The 15,669-nt window shown below is 38.5% G+C and overlaps 2 protein-coding genes across 9 annotated transcripts in view; one reads left to right on the plus strand and one right to left on the minus strand.

Annotated features, from left to right (window-relative positions):
• Window positions 1–15,669, plus strand: part of LOC106873894 (uncharacterized) — a 155,791-nt gene that overhangs the window by 57,994 nt on the left and 82,128 nt on the right. The window lies entirely within an intron of this gene.
• Window positions 1–15,669, minus strand: part of LOC106875820 (alpha-crystallin A chain) — a 72,001-nt gene that overhangs the window by 39,394 nt on the left and 16,938 nt on the right. For 2 of the 8 annotated variants that reach the window (XM_089355362.1, XM_089355364.1), the window contains exon 2: window positions 4,599–4,659. The exons of the other annotated variants lie outside the window; for them this stretch is intronic. The gene's annotated coding sequence lies outside the window, so the exon portion shown is untranslated. The remainder of the gene's footprint in view (window positions 1–4,598; window positions 4,660–15,669) is intronic. 8 annotated transcript variants of the gene reach the window in all.

Consider the following 15,669-nt stretch of genomic DNA (forward strand, 5'->3'; position numbering starts at 1 on the left):
ATTGTTTAATACAACACTGAGATTACTCGCTGTTCTGACTCCAAGTTTTTCAATTCTTCACCAAATATAAAATATATGTGTGTGTGTGTGTGTGTGTGTGTGTATGTATATACATGCATTTATATATGTGTGATTGTTTATGTATGTATCATCCTCATCCTCATCCTCATCATCATTTAGTATCCCTTCTCCATGGGTTGGACAGTTTAACCAGGGCTGGTTAAGCTGAGGGGCTGCACCAGACTCTAGTCTGATTTAGCATGATTTCTATGGCTAGATGCCCTTCCTAACATCAACCACTCCAAAAGTGTAACGGGTGCTTTTACATACTAGAGGCACAGGTGTTAGTTTGCATGACACAAATATCTGCCACATATATATATGTATGTATATGTATATATGTGTGTGTGTGTGCCTTTGTGCCTATGTTTGTCCCTCTCACCACTTGACAACCAGTTTTCATTTGTTTATATTCCTAGAATTTAGAGGATTGGTATAAGAAGCCAATAGATTAAGAACCAGATTTAGATAAATGAATAGTGGAGTTGATCTGGTCAGACAAAACACTTAAAGGCCCCAGCATGACTACAGTCCAATCACTAAAACAAGTAAAAGATAAAAGATAGTGTTCTTTATCTTCACAAGATCTACTCCATTTAAGATATATTACTGAATTATCGTTAACAGCTAAATGTTACATGCAGATGGTGCATACAAATAAATCCTTATTTGAATGTTTGTAGTCAAGCGGATATGAGCTTATGTTTTGACTATAGAAAGTAGTTACTGGGAACAGAACAGTTGCACAGGGTGGAATTTTGATGATTAATTGTTTTTGTCACTAATATCATTGTTTTAATCTCCATGTCCCCAAGCTTGCATGAGTCAGACAGAAACCACTGAAGATAAGGCGGCAAGCTGGTAGAAATGTTAGCACGCCGGGCGAAATGCTCAGTGGTATTTCATCCGTCTTTATGTTCTGAGTTTAAATTCTACCGAGGTTGACTTAACCTTTCATCCTTTCGGGATCGATTAAATAAGTACCAGTTATGCACTGGGGGTCGATGTAATCGACTTAATCCCTTTGTCTGTCCTTGTTTGTCCCCTCTATTTTTAGCCCCTTGTGAGCAATAAAGAAATAAGAAACCGTTGAAGTAGATATTTCTACATTTGATATTTTTCCTGTTACTAGCCTTTAGCTGTTTACAAGTAAGGTAATATTTTTCCATGATTAGACATATTTCCATTGAAGATTGGAAGCAAATAACATAGCTTGTATGACAGTGATGCTTGTTTACAACTATCACACAATGTCAAGAAAAGAAGACACAAACACACATATATACACAATGAAATGCTCCCAGTACTCTTTGTAAAGCGATTGGTATTAGGAATGTCATTCAGTCCTAGAAACTATGCCAAATGAATCGTATGAGCAAAGAGTGGACCCTTGACTCATCTAAGTGACTCTGAATAGGAAGTATTCCAACAGTAACAACCCATTCATTTCATGCTAGCATGGAAAGCAGACAAAATGATGATGATGATACACATTAGATTTAACAATTCTTATGTTTGCAGCAGTTCATTGTGTGTTATTACTCAAAGAATGCAAGAGATACACATAGATTTCTCATATTATTCTAAGTTCTTCACCTTCAACTGTTGTTCCACAAATATTAACCTACTGGTTATGGTGACTGAAACACCTTAGTTCTCAATATAAGCAATTTTGTGACTGATTAACTCATATTTTCATATAAGAGAAAGAATCTCATGAAGAAAAAAATTTTTTTTTCACTTTCAAATTATTATAGACCAGCAAGTGACTCAGAACGTTATGTTATTTATATATTTTTAATATTTAATATCTCATTATCATCCTACATCTGCAGACAGCCTGTTTCAACTCACCATGCCAACTCAGTGCAGGGTGTCAAATAATCAATGAATGCTATTAAATTCAAATAGCTCAAGACAAATGAACATTAGATGGTACTCATGTTTGTTTCAAAGTGAAGGAGAGAGAAAGAGAAAATGGAAACAGGTCCACAAATAGTCTAAGCTATATATAAATGCATATGCACACAACCATCATCATCATCATCATCATTTAATGTTCATTTTTTATGCTAGCATGGGCTGAATGGTTAGACCAGAGCTGGTAAGGCCAAAGGCCACACCACACTCCATTGTCCTGGCATGGTTTCTATTGCTCTATGCCCTTCCTAATGCCAACCACTCCATAGCATGTACTGAGTGCTTTTAACATCACACCAGCACAAGCATTTTATGTGGCACCAGCACTAGTATCAATTCTGCACTATGTACTACATATATGTTTATATAATCATTACAATTAAACCTTGGGAGAGGCATTATGCCGGTAATAAACACACACATAATGCCTCTCCCAAGGTTTAATTGTATTTCTTTCAACACACGTATCCACATCAAGAATCTTGCACACGAAATACACATACAAAATATATAATCATTATATATTACAAAAGAATATATTACAAAAGAAGGAAAATGCACAAAATTTTTATATTTTTTTTATATGTTTTATATGATAGAATATTTATATAGTCTATGATAAAATATTTATATAGTCTACCAGTTTTGTATTTTGCTAATCATGACTGGGAAATTGGTGAAAATATTGTGATTTTGGAGTTTTTAGTCCATATTGGTTTCATGAGAGTTTATTTGTAAATGAACTAGTATGTAAATAAATCTAAGAGAAGGTAATTGCTGAGTCTCATTATTCGAGGCAGGGAAGATAATTTACACTTTTGGGGGGCAGTAAATTTATAGTGCATAGTTAAAAATTCATGAATTAAAATAATGAAATAAAGTATGTAAAGTTGATCTCATATATATATATATATATATATATATATATATATATATTAATATTATATTCATCATCATCATCATCATCGTTTAACGTCCGCTTTCCATGCTAGCATGGGTTGGACTATTATATTATATTATAGCATATCAAATGTATTTGTGTGTATATATATTTATATATGTATGTATATTACATTTCTGTATAATAATAGTTGATATAAATGTTGGTTGGCTGGTTGGTTGGTTGACACTGGGGTCAATGTAATAGACTAGTCCCTTTCCCCAAAGTTTCAGGCTTTGTGCTTTTTGTAGAAAGGATCACTGTTATTTATTAAACTGAAAGAAGCCTGTCATATATATATATGTATATATATATATATATATATATATATATATATATATATATGCATATATTTATATATCATTTATATATATATATATATATATATATATATATGTTGTGCGTCAGATATTTGAGGATAGATTTATGTTTATAAAAACGAAAACAGATATATAATGATAGATAATAACTTTATTTAGTAAAAATACTATGAGGAAAAAATAACCTTCTTTTCTATACTGTTATTCAATAAAACCACCTTCAGCTTCGACACCTGCTTCCATATGAGATCTAAATCATCTACATGCTCTAATCAAGTGGTCCTGGTTCATTTTGGACATTACTCTGACTATGGCATCTTTCAAAGAATCTTCAGTGTTATGGGCATGTTCATTGACCTCTCTCTCAACAACACTACACATCTAATAGTCCAGTGGATTGAGATCTGAGGAATTAGGAGGCCAAATGTTAGGGGTTATGTGATCATGAAAATTTTCAGCCATCCATTCCTGTGTTACTGGAGCCATGTGCAATACTGCAGACTCTTACTGAAACAGATATGGCCTTCCATTGCATACACTGTCTATCTAGGGCTTAACAATTATTTCCAGGACCTCAATGTAGGCAGCAGAGTTAACTCTAAGGCCTTGTAGGAAGAAGTAAGGAGGCATCACATGTCCTTCATTGCTGACAACCTCTAAAACCATGACAGTTGCCGGAAATTTTGTATTCATAACACTTGGAACTTCAGAAGGGTTTGCACATAACTATCTGTCATTTCTTCTGTTAACTTTTTGGTCTTGGTTGAAGTTTTTCTCGTTTGTGGAAAACCAAATCAAATCCTCTTCTGCTGGATTTTTCAGATGGAGATCTTTTGCAAATGATCTCATGGACTTTCTGGGATTGTAATCAATGGTCTGTTGAACTTTCTGGATAAATTCAGGTGTTCTGATGATTTCAGAGCATTTAGAATGCTTTTTATTCTTTGATACTGGTGATACGTTTCCATCTTCAGTCTCTAGCTCCTTACAAACTTTGCAGACGAAAGATCTGGCAACTTTTAAAAATCAAGATATTTCTAAATCACTATGCTCAGCCTTTATAACTACAATAACGGCATGCCTCTTCATTTCTTGAGTAAGCTGAGGGTCTGACATTATTATTTTCTGAAACAAAGATTATACAGAGTTAGCGAAAAATGCAGCCATGACCCCAAAAAGGTATGCCCTCAAATACCTTACGTACTCTGTATATATGTATATATTTGTGTGTGTGTGTGTGTGTGTTTGTGTCTGTGTTTGTCCCCCTGCCATTGCTTGACAACTGATGTTGGTGTGTTCACGTCCCCAAAACTTAGCGGTTCAGCAAAAGAAACCAATAAAATAAGTACCAGGCTTACAAAGAATAAGTCTTGAGGTTGATTTCTTCGGTGGTGCTCCAGCATGGCTGCAGTCAAATGACTGAAACAAGTAAAAGAATAAAAGAATAAATTATCATTACTATTATTATTATTATTATTATTATTATTATTATCATTACTGAGTGAGAGAGCAGCGCATGCCATCAAAGTGACACTGGGGTACAATTGCATGAAGCCCAATATAACCCTCATGACTACCCATCTGATGAGAGTACACCAGGCACATGCATCACAACCACATGTGCACGACATGGTGATCTCATATCTCACCAGCATAGACTAGTCATTAGTGACTTTAGATTTGAGGCCAGAAGGATGCCAAGAAGCAACCAATCCAGGAAAGAAGGATTTGGAAACTAAAGAACCCTTCACATGGTCAGAGATTTCGGGACATCTTCATCAAGAAATCTGATGAGAGGGAAGAGGAGCTACAGACTTCGGACATAGAGGATAAAAGGAAATTCTTATGGGGCAGCTTACTGAATGCCACAGACTAAGTCTCCAGACGGTGCAAAGTCCCATCCAGATTTAGAGTAACGTGGTGGTGGAATAATATGGTAGACATAGCCATTAGAGCAAAGAAACAGGCCTGGAAAGCCTGGAAGAGTCGGGGTAGCAGGGAACTGTACCAGATAGCCAGAAGGGAGGCTGGGCGACAGGTATAGATAGCCAAGGGAGAAGCAGAAAAGAAGTTTGCCAATGTCCAGCAACGTGAGGACCAAAGAACTGAAGTATTTCGGATTGCAAGACTGTGTGTGAGAGAAAATTGTGATGTCACAGGAGAGAAATGTGTCCACATGGATGATGGTGCACTTGCTTTTAATGATTTGGGAAAGAAAGAGGCTTGGGGAAGCCATTGTGAAAACTGCTGAACATGGAGAATGAATGGGAGGAGGAGAGCCTGCCAAATGTTGACGCAGTAGAGGGACCAGCTATCTGAACAGACAGCACCCTGGTAGATAAAGCAATTAAGGGTATGAATCCAGGAAAAGCCCCTGGCCCATCAAGAATCACTGCTGAGATGCGTAAAACATCTGGTAGTGTGGGCTATGGCCATATTGTAAACCAGGTAGTTCATGATGAAGTCATACCCAATGACTGGCAAAGCAGCGCCATAGTCAACTGCTACAAGGGTAAAGGTGATGCTTTAGACAGAAATAACTACAAGGGTTTGTTGAAACTGCTGGATCAGGTGATGAAGGTCATGGAGAGGTTCATAGCCCAACTAATTAGGGAGAGAGTCTGCTTAGATGAGATGCAATTCGGTTTTGTACCAGGTAGAAGCACCACTGATGCTATATTCCTGGTACGGAAACTGCAGGTGAAATATCTCGCCAAAGATAAACCCCTATACTTGGCTTTTGTGGACTTGGGACAAAACCTTTGATAGGGTCCCCCGATCCCTTATCTGGTGGGCAATGTGGAAACTGGGGATTGATGAATGGTTAATAAGGGCTGTACAGACCCTATACAGAGATGCCGTTAGTAAGGTTAGGGTTGGCAATGAGTATAGTGAAGAATTCCGGGCAGAAGTAGGGGTCCACCAAGGATCAGCCTTCATCCCCCTCTTATTCATCATCGTCCTCCAGGCAATAACAGAGGAATTCAAGACAGGTTGCCTCTGGGAGCTCCTCTATGCTGATGACCTGGTCCTCATAGCAGAATCACTACCAGAACTAGAGAAGAAATTTCAGGTGTGGAAGCAAGGTTTAGAATCAAAGGGCCTCAGAGTCACAAAGACCAAAGTTCTAGTAAGTAGGAAGGCGAACACATCACACACCCCTTCAGGTAGGTGGGCGTGCTCGATCAGTAAAAAAGGTGTAGGTAGAAACTCCATAAGATGTACCGAGTGTAAGCTATGGACGCATAACCGGGAAGACAGCTTTCGTGTGTGGCAGATGCACAGGGGCAATATACACCACAGATGCTCAGAAAACAGATTCCATCACATGCCAGGGGGAGAAACTAGAAGTATTTGATGGATTCCGCTACCTAGGTGACCAAGTCTGCAGTGGGGGTCGATGCTCAGAGAGCATTACCACTAGAATAAGAATTGCCTGGGCAAAGTTTAGACAGCTTCTACCCCTACTGGTGACAAAGGGCCTCTCGCTCAGGGTGAAAGGTAGATGGTACGATGCATGTGTGCAAACTGCCATGCTTCACGGCAATGAAAGACAGGTCATGACTGCTGAAGACATGCGTAGGCTCGAAAGAAATGAAGCTAGTATGATCCGCTGGATGTATAATATCAGTGTGCGCACACGACAGAGTGTAAGCGCCCTGAGAGAAATGTTGGACATAAGAAGCATCAGATGTGGCGTGCAAGAGAGACGTTTGCATTGGTATGGTCATGTACTATGGATGGATGAGGAGAGCTGTGTGAAGAAGTGCCACTCCCAAACAGTGGAAGGAATCCGGGGTAGATGGAGACTCAGGAAAACATGAGATGAGGTGGTGAAGCATGACCTTCGAATGTTGAGCCTCACAGAGGCAATGACGAAAGACCGAAACCTCTGGAGATATGCTGTGACTGAGAAGACCCAGCAAATAAAATGAGATCATAGCTGTAACCTACATCAGTGTCGCATAAGCAGCCCACTCAAAAAGTATCTTTGGGTCATAGGGTGATATGCTATGCCTTGAGGAGACCTATTGAGTCAAGTACATCAAATCAAAATCAAATCAAATCACACTCAAATGGAAATTGTAGTTGTGGTCCCCGTGCCGGTGGCACGTAAAAAGCACCATCCGAATGTGGCCGATGCCAGCCCTGCCTTGACTGGCTCTTATGCCGGTGGCACGTAAAAAGCACCCACTACACTCTCGGAGTGGTTGGCGTTAGGAAGGGCATCCAACTGTAGAAACACAGCCAGATCAGACTGGAGCTTGGTGCAGCCTCCTGGCTTCTCAGGCCCCAGCTGAACCGTCCAATCCATGCCAGCATGGAAAACTGACGTTAAACGATGATGATGGTGATGATGATATATATATATATATTCCCACGGGCATATGGCGTAGTGGTTAAGAGCGCGGGGCTACTAACCCCAAGGTTCCGAGTTCGATTCACGGCAGCGACCTGATTAATAATAGTAATAATAATAATAATAATAATAATAATAATAATAATAATAATAATAATATAATAATAATAATAGTAACATCGTTAGGAATGAGAACCCAGGTTCGAAATTTCCCCAAGACACCTGACGAAGGCTGGAGGGTATATCAGCCGAAACGTTGTGTTAACAACAAACAAGATGAGGACAAATATCCGACAAATGTAAATAATGTAAATAATATATATATATATATATATATATATATATATATATATATATATATATATATATATATATATAAGTATATATATATGCAAAGAATAAAAAGTTTTGAATGGTACAAGAATGCACTAGAATACAAAAAATGGACTATATACCTGTTGTAATTTAGTTATCTATAGTCCGATGATATTTTGGAATACAATTCCTTCTTCAGATATTCTTAGATTTCTCTTTTTCAGAAGCGTGCATACACACACACACACACACACACACACACACACACTCACACACACACATATATACATATACATATATATACACACATATATATATATAAATATATATGTGCACATATACACATACATAGACATATATATACACATATATATACATGCATATATATATATACGTAGATATACATACATATACATGTATATACATATATATATATATATATATATATATATGTACACATATATATACACACGTAAATATACATACATATATATATATTTATATACATATATATATATATATATATATATATATATATATATATATACATATGCACACACACACACACACACACACACACACACACACACACACACACACACACACACACACACACACATATATATATATATATATATGCATACATATATACATACATACATACATATACAAACATCTATATAAATACTTAGTGAAACTAAGTGAAAATGAAACCTTATAATAGTGAAACTATTATATCACATTACAATAGAGATGTTATTGTTTCACTTTTGACAAGTAATACTGAAACAGTGTAAGAGATAAGAGATTGCTTCGGGCCCGCATTAGGCAAGAAGTTGAAAATGTTTTTGGCCCATGACACTCCATGGACCCTAAGTAAGGCATGTGTAGAATTTGAATGAAATTGGTAGGGTACTCCTCGAATTTTAGTGATGCACACATACAGACAAACACACATTCTCAGTTTTATATATATAGATTATTATTAAGTTTGCAAGCTGGTAGAATTGTTTGCATGCCAGACAAAATGCTTAATGGCATTTCATCTGTCTTTATGTTCTGAGTTCAAGTATCACGAAGATCAACTTTACCTTTCATCCTTTCAGGGTCGACGAAATAAATACCAGCTGAGCACTGAGGTCGATGCAATTCCCTAACACCTTTCTCCAAAATTTCAGGCTTTGTGTCTATAACTGAAAGGATTATTTATTTATTTTAAAATTCTGTCAGGGCTGACCTTGTCTTTCAACGTTTCAGGGTTGATAAAGTAAGTACCAGTTGAACAATGAAAAATCTGGAAATTTCATGTTTATTTTGAAAAGTATAAGACTATTGGAAGTTCATAAAAAGCCATAAAATATGTAATTTCTTAAGGACTTGTATTTTGTTTTAAACTTTTGATTGTTTAGCTGGTGTAAGAGTTCACATAGTTACTAATCACTAACACCTACGTACAGTCTTAGCAGAGAATGCATCAAAATACCACAGTTTCTGTTATACACTTATCACTCCTTCTAAAGATATTTGGACAACAACTCTGAGTTGTTATCAAGTATTTTCACTTTACATCAAAAAGTAAACCACATTAACTATGGAACTAAAAGCAAAACATAATCTAGCCATTCTACAACTGCACTATTACATTGGCAAGGTCATGTCAGGTACAGGGGCCTGTACGTATTAGTGTGTTACTGCATTCACCATTTCTTGGTATCTGCTTGGGTCAACCCTCCAAGAAGTGCTCTAGTCAGAGATACTTCATCTGCCATGACTGTGTAGCATGTAGCTAACAAACACAAGCTGTCACACCAGCCAGATCCTCAGAGAAGAGAATACAATGTCTAGAATCCAATTCAGAAAAATCAAGCAACATGAGCAAAGAATCATACAAGTAGCAAGAAACATTCCAGCTTCTGAGTATAGTCATTGGTTGAATACAAAATCTGACCCGTGATAACCCATAATCCTACAATGTGTCCTGGTACCAAAGGAGTTCAAGTGGCTTCCAAGTGTCCTGGACAGTGTCCAAGTCTTTTAACTATATAGCATGACAAGGACAGCCAGAGATCTGAAGATTGAAACTTTTGTCCTCCTCCTCCTCCTCAGATACCGGCAGTGCCAAACACCCTTGTCCGGGACATTCACAATTACACTAGCATATTCAAGGCTTTTTAAGATTTCAGACTCGCAACAAATGCTGCTATGGATCACATTGCTGAGATAAGGGAAATATTCAGCAACATTGACACCAACATATTAAAGAATAGACCAAACATTTCCTCTTCATGTCATTGAGGGTGACTAAATTTGACTGATGTAGGATTTGTACCCTCACCTCGTAAAACTCTCACCAGCAGCAGATTCTCAAACAGACCCATCAAATTCTCTCCTATGAGGCTATATCTTGACTGCCTATAAGGCACATCGTATGAACCAGCTGAGGTAAAGCTATCAGGACCCCCATCTGCCAAATGGAGAATACCCTGGTGAACAGGTTGGATTAGAGGGCTGTCGCCTGAGTTGTCGCAAAAGTGTCATCCACCAAGATTAGGGAATCTCGGTTCAACCCGAGGAGGCTTATTTGGGCGAGGACCTGGAATGTTCTCTCTTAGAGGGAAATATTAATAAAACTTTAACAAATCTCAATATACTATATTGCATCGTTATTTTCATAACAGAGAAAAGCTGGTATGGTTAGACTTGAACACATTGTCCCAGTACACAAAGTATAGTAGCTGCCCCCCACCCACCGCCACTCTGAGTTGTGGATTAAACAAAAAAGCTAGTAATATAGCCATGAACATGGCTACAAAGTTATAGAATTTGCTATATAACTATGTGATTCTGGGATCGGTCCAACTCCGTAGCATCTTGGGTGTCTTCAACTTTAGCGTCGAGTTAAATGAGGCCTTGAACGAAATATTTAGACAACAGTATGGTAGCCCATCACATTTGTGTATGTGTATGTATATATATATGTGCGCGTGTATGAATGTGTGTGCACGCGTATGCACACGTGTGTGTGTGTGTGTACGTGTGTGTGTGTACGTGTGTGTGTGCGCGCACGTACGTGTATAGATTTAGACTTCTTAGATCCAGTGATGCTGTTGATGTATCGTAACATAGCATTTCGCCAAACGCTGATTAATACAATAAGTATCAAACTATAAAATAATTAGTAAGAGTGACATGCGCAACTAAACTCTTGAAGGCTGTTCCCCAGCATAGCTGCTAACCAATAATCGGTAAAAATATTAAATGAATATATATATATATATATATATATATATATATATATATATATTCATTTTTGGGGCAAAATTTAAAATTTGTTCCTTTCATGTAACACAACTCGTCGCTCAATTTAATTTTGGCTATCTTCGTGCGATAACGTGCTGCAGACATTAATTTTCCAATACGACTAGTATAGTATGTTTATTTTCATGTAAACCTCCTTCAGTAAATATGAAAAATATGCTAAGTGTTTGTATTGCAAATGCGTCAACCGCAAAAAAGAAATGAATTTCCCGTTTCATTAGAGCAGGGGTGGCGAAACCCCCGCCCGCCGGCGCAATTGTACCCGCAAGCCCATTTTATTGCGTCCGCAGACTGGTGTGGCTGTGTGGTAAGTAGCTTGCTTACCAACCACATGGTTCTGGGTTCAGTCCCACTGCATGACACCTTGGGCAAGTGTCTTCTACTATAGCCTCGGGCTGACCAAAGCCTTGTGAGCGAATTTGGTAGACGAAAACTGAAAGAAGCCCGTCGTATATATATATATATATGTGTGTGTGTGTGTATGTTTGTGTGTCTGTGTTTGTCCCCCCTACATCGCTTGACAACCGATGCTGGTGTGTTTACGTCCCCGTAACTTAGCGGTTCGGCAAAAGAGGCCGATAGAATAAGTACAAGGCTTACAAAGAAGTCCTGGGGTCGATTTGCTCGACTAAAGGCGGTGCTCCAGCGTGGCCGCGGTCAAATGACTGAAACAAGTAAAAGAGTAAAAGAGTAAAGTTTTCAATTATAAAGTTTATACAATATTCGTATGCCTATTTGCGACAGTAGGTTGCTTTTCCACCACGGCTTAAAACGGTTAGACTCGAACAGAAAATCGCCCTGTGACTGCCATTTAAATGGAAATTTTGTTTTCGCTATAAAACACATATTGCTATGTTTGTACCACTCCCTTGAGACCCAACTGTACTTAAGCTGAAAAATATAGAATTCTTCATAAGTAATATACACGTCCTAAATTCAGTGGCGGCGTTAACGAAAATGCTACGCGTTAATTTAATGTCTTAAACTTATCTTCGTTAATGTGTCTCGAATTATATATAGATATAGGAGTTAGAACTTGTGATTCGCCCACGGACCTTTTTCTTTGGAAATTTTTGCCCGCCGCATTAAAAAGTTTTCCCACCCCTGCATTAGAACAATTGTTGTTGTCGGTACTCCGTCGCTTACGACGTCGAGAGTTCCATTTGATCCAATCAACGGAACAGCTTGCTCGTGAAATGAACGTGTAAGTGGCTGAGCACTCCACAGACACGTGTACCCTTAACGTAGTTCTCGGGGATATTCAGCGTGACACAGTGGGACAAGGCTGACCCTTTGAATTACAGGCACAACAGAAACAAGAGTGAGAGAAAGTTGCGGTGAAAGAGTACAGCAGGGTTCGCCGCCATCCCCTGCCGGAGCCTCGTTGAGCTTTAGGTGTTTTCGCTCAATAAACACTCACAGCGCCCGGTCTGGGAATCGAAACCGCGATCCTATGACCGCGAGTCCGCTGCTCTAACCACTGGGCAATTGCGCCTCCACATCAGAACAATAACTCGAGGTCATAAAATACCGTGTTACTATCAATTTCAGCAACATGAATCGACACGTCAACTTTACAGTGATCGCAATTCGAAATTTGACCAGCATGAATCGATAGGCGTGACACCTTGGGCAAGTGTCTTCTACTATAGCCTCGGACCAACTAAAGCTTTGTGAGTTGATTTGATGGACGGAAACTGAAAAGAAGTACGTTGAGTATATGTATAGGTATATATCTGTGTGTGTGTTTTGTGTCTATGTTGCACCAACCCACTCCTTGACAACCGGTGCTGGCGAGTTTACGTCCCTGTAACTTAGCGGTTAGGCCAAAGCGGCCGATAAGATAAATATCAAGCTTTCAAAAAGTAAGTTTTGGAGTCGTTACATTCAGCTAAAAATTCTTCAAAGTGAAGCTCCAGTATGGCTGCAGTCTAAAGACTGAAACAAGTAAAAGATAAAAAATATACTCTTTTACTCTTTCACTTATTTCAGTCATTTGACTGTGGCCATGCTAGAGCACCGCCTTTAGTCGAACAAATCGACCCCAGGACTTATTCTTTTGGAAGCCTAGTACTTATTCTATCGGTCTCTTTTGCCGAACCGCTAAGTTACGGGGACGTAAACACACCAGTATCGGTTGTCAAGCGATGTTGGGGGGACAAACACAGGCACACAAACATATACACACACATACACACACACACATATATATATATATATATATACATATATACGGCGGGCTTCTTTCAGTTTCCGTCTACCAAATCCACTCACAAGGCTTTGGTGGGCCCAAGACCATGGTAGAAGACACTTGCCCAAGGTGCCACGCAGTGGGACTGAACTCGGAACCATGTGGTTGGTAAGCAAGCTACTTACCACACAGCCACTCCTACGCCTATAGCAGCTAAAATCTGTAAAAAAAACGAAGTATATTACAATAGTGTAGCTAAGATGGGGAACGATGAGAGCGATCCGTCCCGGGTGACGCTTTTGTGGTGGAGCGCGGCACTTTTACGTTAGCTATATAACTCTGTAAAGACTATTGGTATAGGGAACGCGGTCGACTCAAAGGCTGTTCCGGGCGGCACATATTCAAGCTACGCCACTGGTATATTAACATAAGTTGTGTGTGTATGCATGCGTGTGTGTGTTTGCGTGTGTGTGTGATTTGCAGATGCAGCTGTGTGGTAAGAAGTTTGTTTCCCAACCACATGGTTCGGTGTTCAGTCCCACACCGTGTCATCTACTATAGCCTTGGACCAACCAAAGCTTTGTGAGTGGATTTGATAGACGGAAATTTAAAGAAGTCCATCGTGTGTGTGTGTGTGTGTGTGTGTGTGTGTGTGTGTGTGTGTGTGTGCGCGCGCGCGTGTATGTGTGTACGTGCGCGCGCTTGTGTATATATTTACATGAAGTTGAATATATGTCCAGTCATACAGTGATCAACGGTTTTGCATCCGCAAAGCACACAATGTACGTATGTGTGTGTGTGTGTTTGTGTCTGTTCTCCACCACCGCTTAAGAACCGTTGTTGGGAGTATGTTTACGTCCCATAACTTCGCGGTTTGGCAAATGAAACCTATAGAATAAGCACCAAGCTTTTCAAAAAAAGTTAGTACTGGGGTCGATTCGTTCAACTCAAAAAAAGTTCTTTTAGGCTGATACAAGTAAAAGATAAAAGTTAAGAAGCATGTTTTTAGGAAGATTCCAGGAAACTATCGAGGCCTGTTGTAGAATTAATAATGCTCATTTCAACCATGGCTGACATTACATGATGTAAATGAAATGTCTGTTTTTGTGTATGAATTGAAGATTGCAATCAAAAACCTTGTCCTATTTCCAAAGGCAATAAATTTAAACAACATCTTTGAGTGTACTACTGAAGAGAAATTCAATACAAGATGGGTTTGGTTTAAAGCAGAATTTTGTTTTTTTAATTTACGTAATTACTGGTAAGAAATCAGCCATTGTTGATTAAGAAGCTGCAACAAAGTATAATTATTTTTTTAATGAAAATATTTTGGAAAAAAGAATAGGCTGAGTAATTAATATTTAACGTGGACGGGTTCAGTCCCACTGCGTGGCACCTTGGGCAAGTGTCTTCTACTATAGCCTCGGACCGACCAAAGCCTTGTGAGTGGATCTGGTAGATGAAAACTGAAAGAAGCCCGTCGTATATATGTATATATATATATATATGTATGTGTGTGTGTATATATTTGTATGTCTGTGTTTGTCCCCCAACATCGGTTGACAACCGATGCTGGTGTGTTTACGTCCCCGTAACTTAGCGGTTTGGCTAAAGAGACCAATAGAATAAGTACTAGGCTTACAAAGAATAGGTCCTGGAGTCGATTAGCTCGACTAAAAGGCGGTGCTCCAGCATGGCCACAGTCAAATGACTGAAACAAGTAAAAGAGTAAAAAAAAAAGAGTAAAAGAATGAATTCAAGAAATTATATTTTGAAAATATATATAAAAAAAAAACAACTCATAATTCAATGTTTGTAAGGATCCTTTCATTAATTTCTTCGGAAAAATACTAACAGATTTTTCATTAAAGCTAAGTTGTGTGTTTATTACTCAACAAAATCGAATGAGTTTTCACAAAATGGCCTGCATTATGCGCATGTATAGCATGCGCTCACATCATTTTCAACTGTGACACTAACACTACAAACTGGAATTATATTTTGAATAAAATACTGTGGATATATTATGGCATTATATTTTTTCCAATTCACTGCAGCCTCTAATACCGGTTTACATTAAAATGTCATTACATTCATGCATGCTATCTCATATGCCTAATTATGCAGAAGATTAATGAGTCGCACAAAAATAAGACTGATTTGGAAAAATATGACTGTTTGCAGTGACAATTTCTTTCATCAAACTCTTTTCCTACTCTTCCATAAATATTACACTACAGTATGA

This window comes from Octopus bimaculoides, chromosome 7 (genome assembly GCF_046866305.1).
Source record: "Octopus bimaculoides isolate indiv1 chromosome 7, ASM4686630v1, whole genome shotgun sequence".
NCBI lineage: Eukaryota > Metazoa > Mollusca > Cephalopoda > Octopoda > Octopodidae > Octopus > Octopus bimaculoides.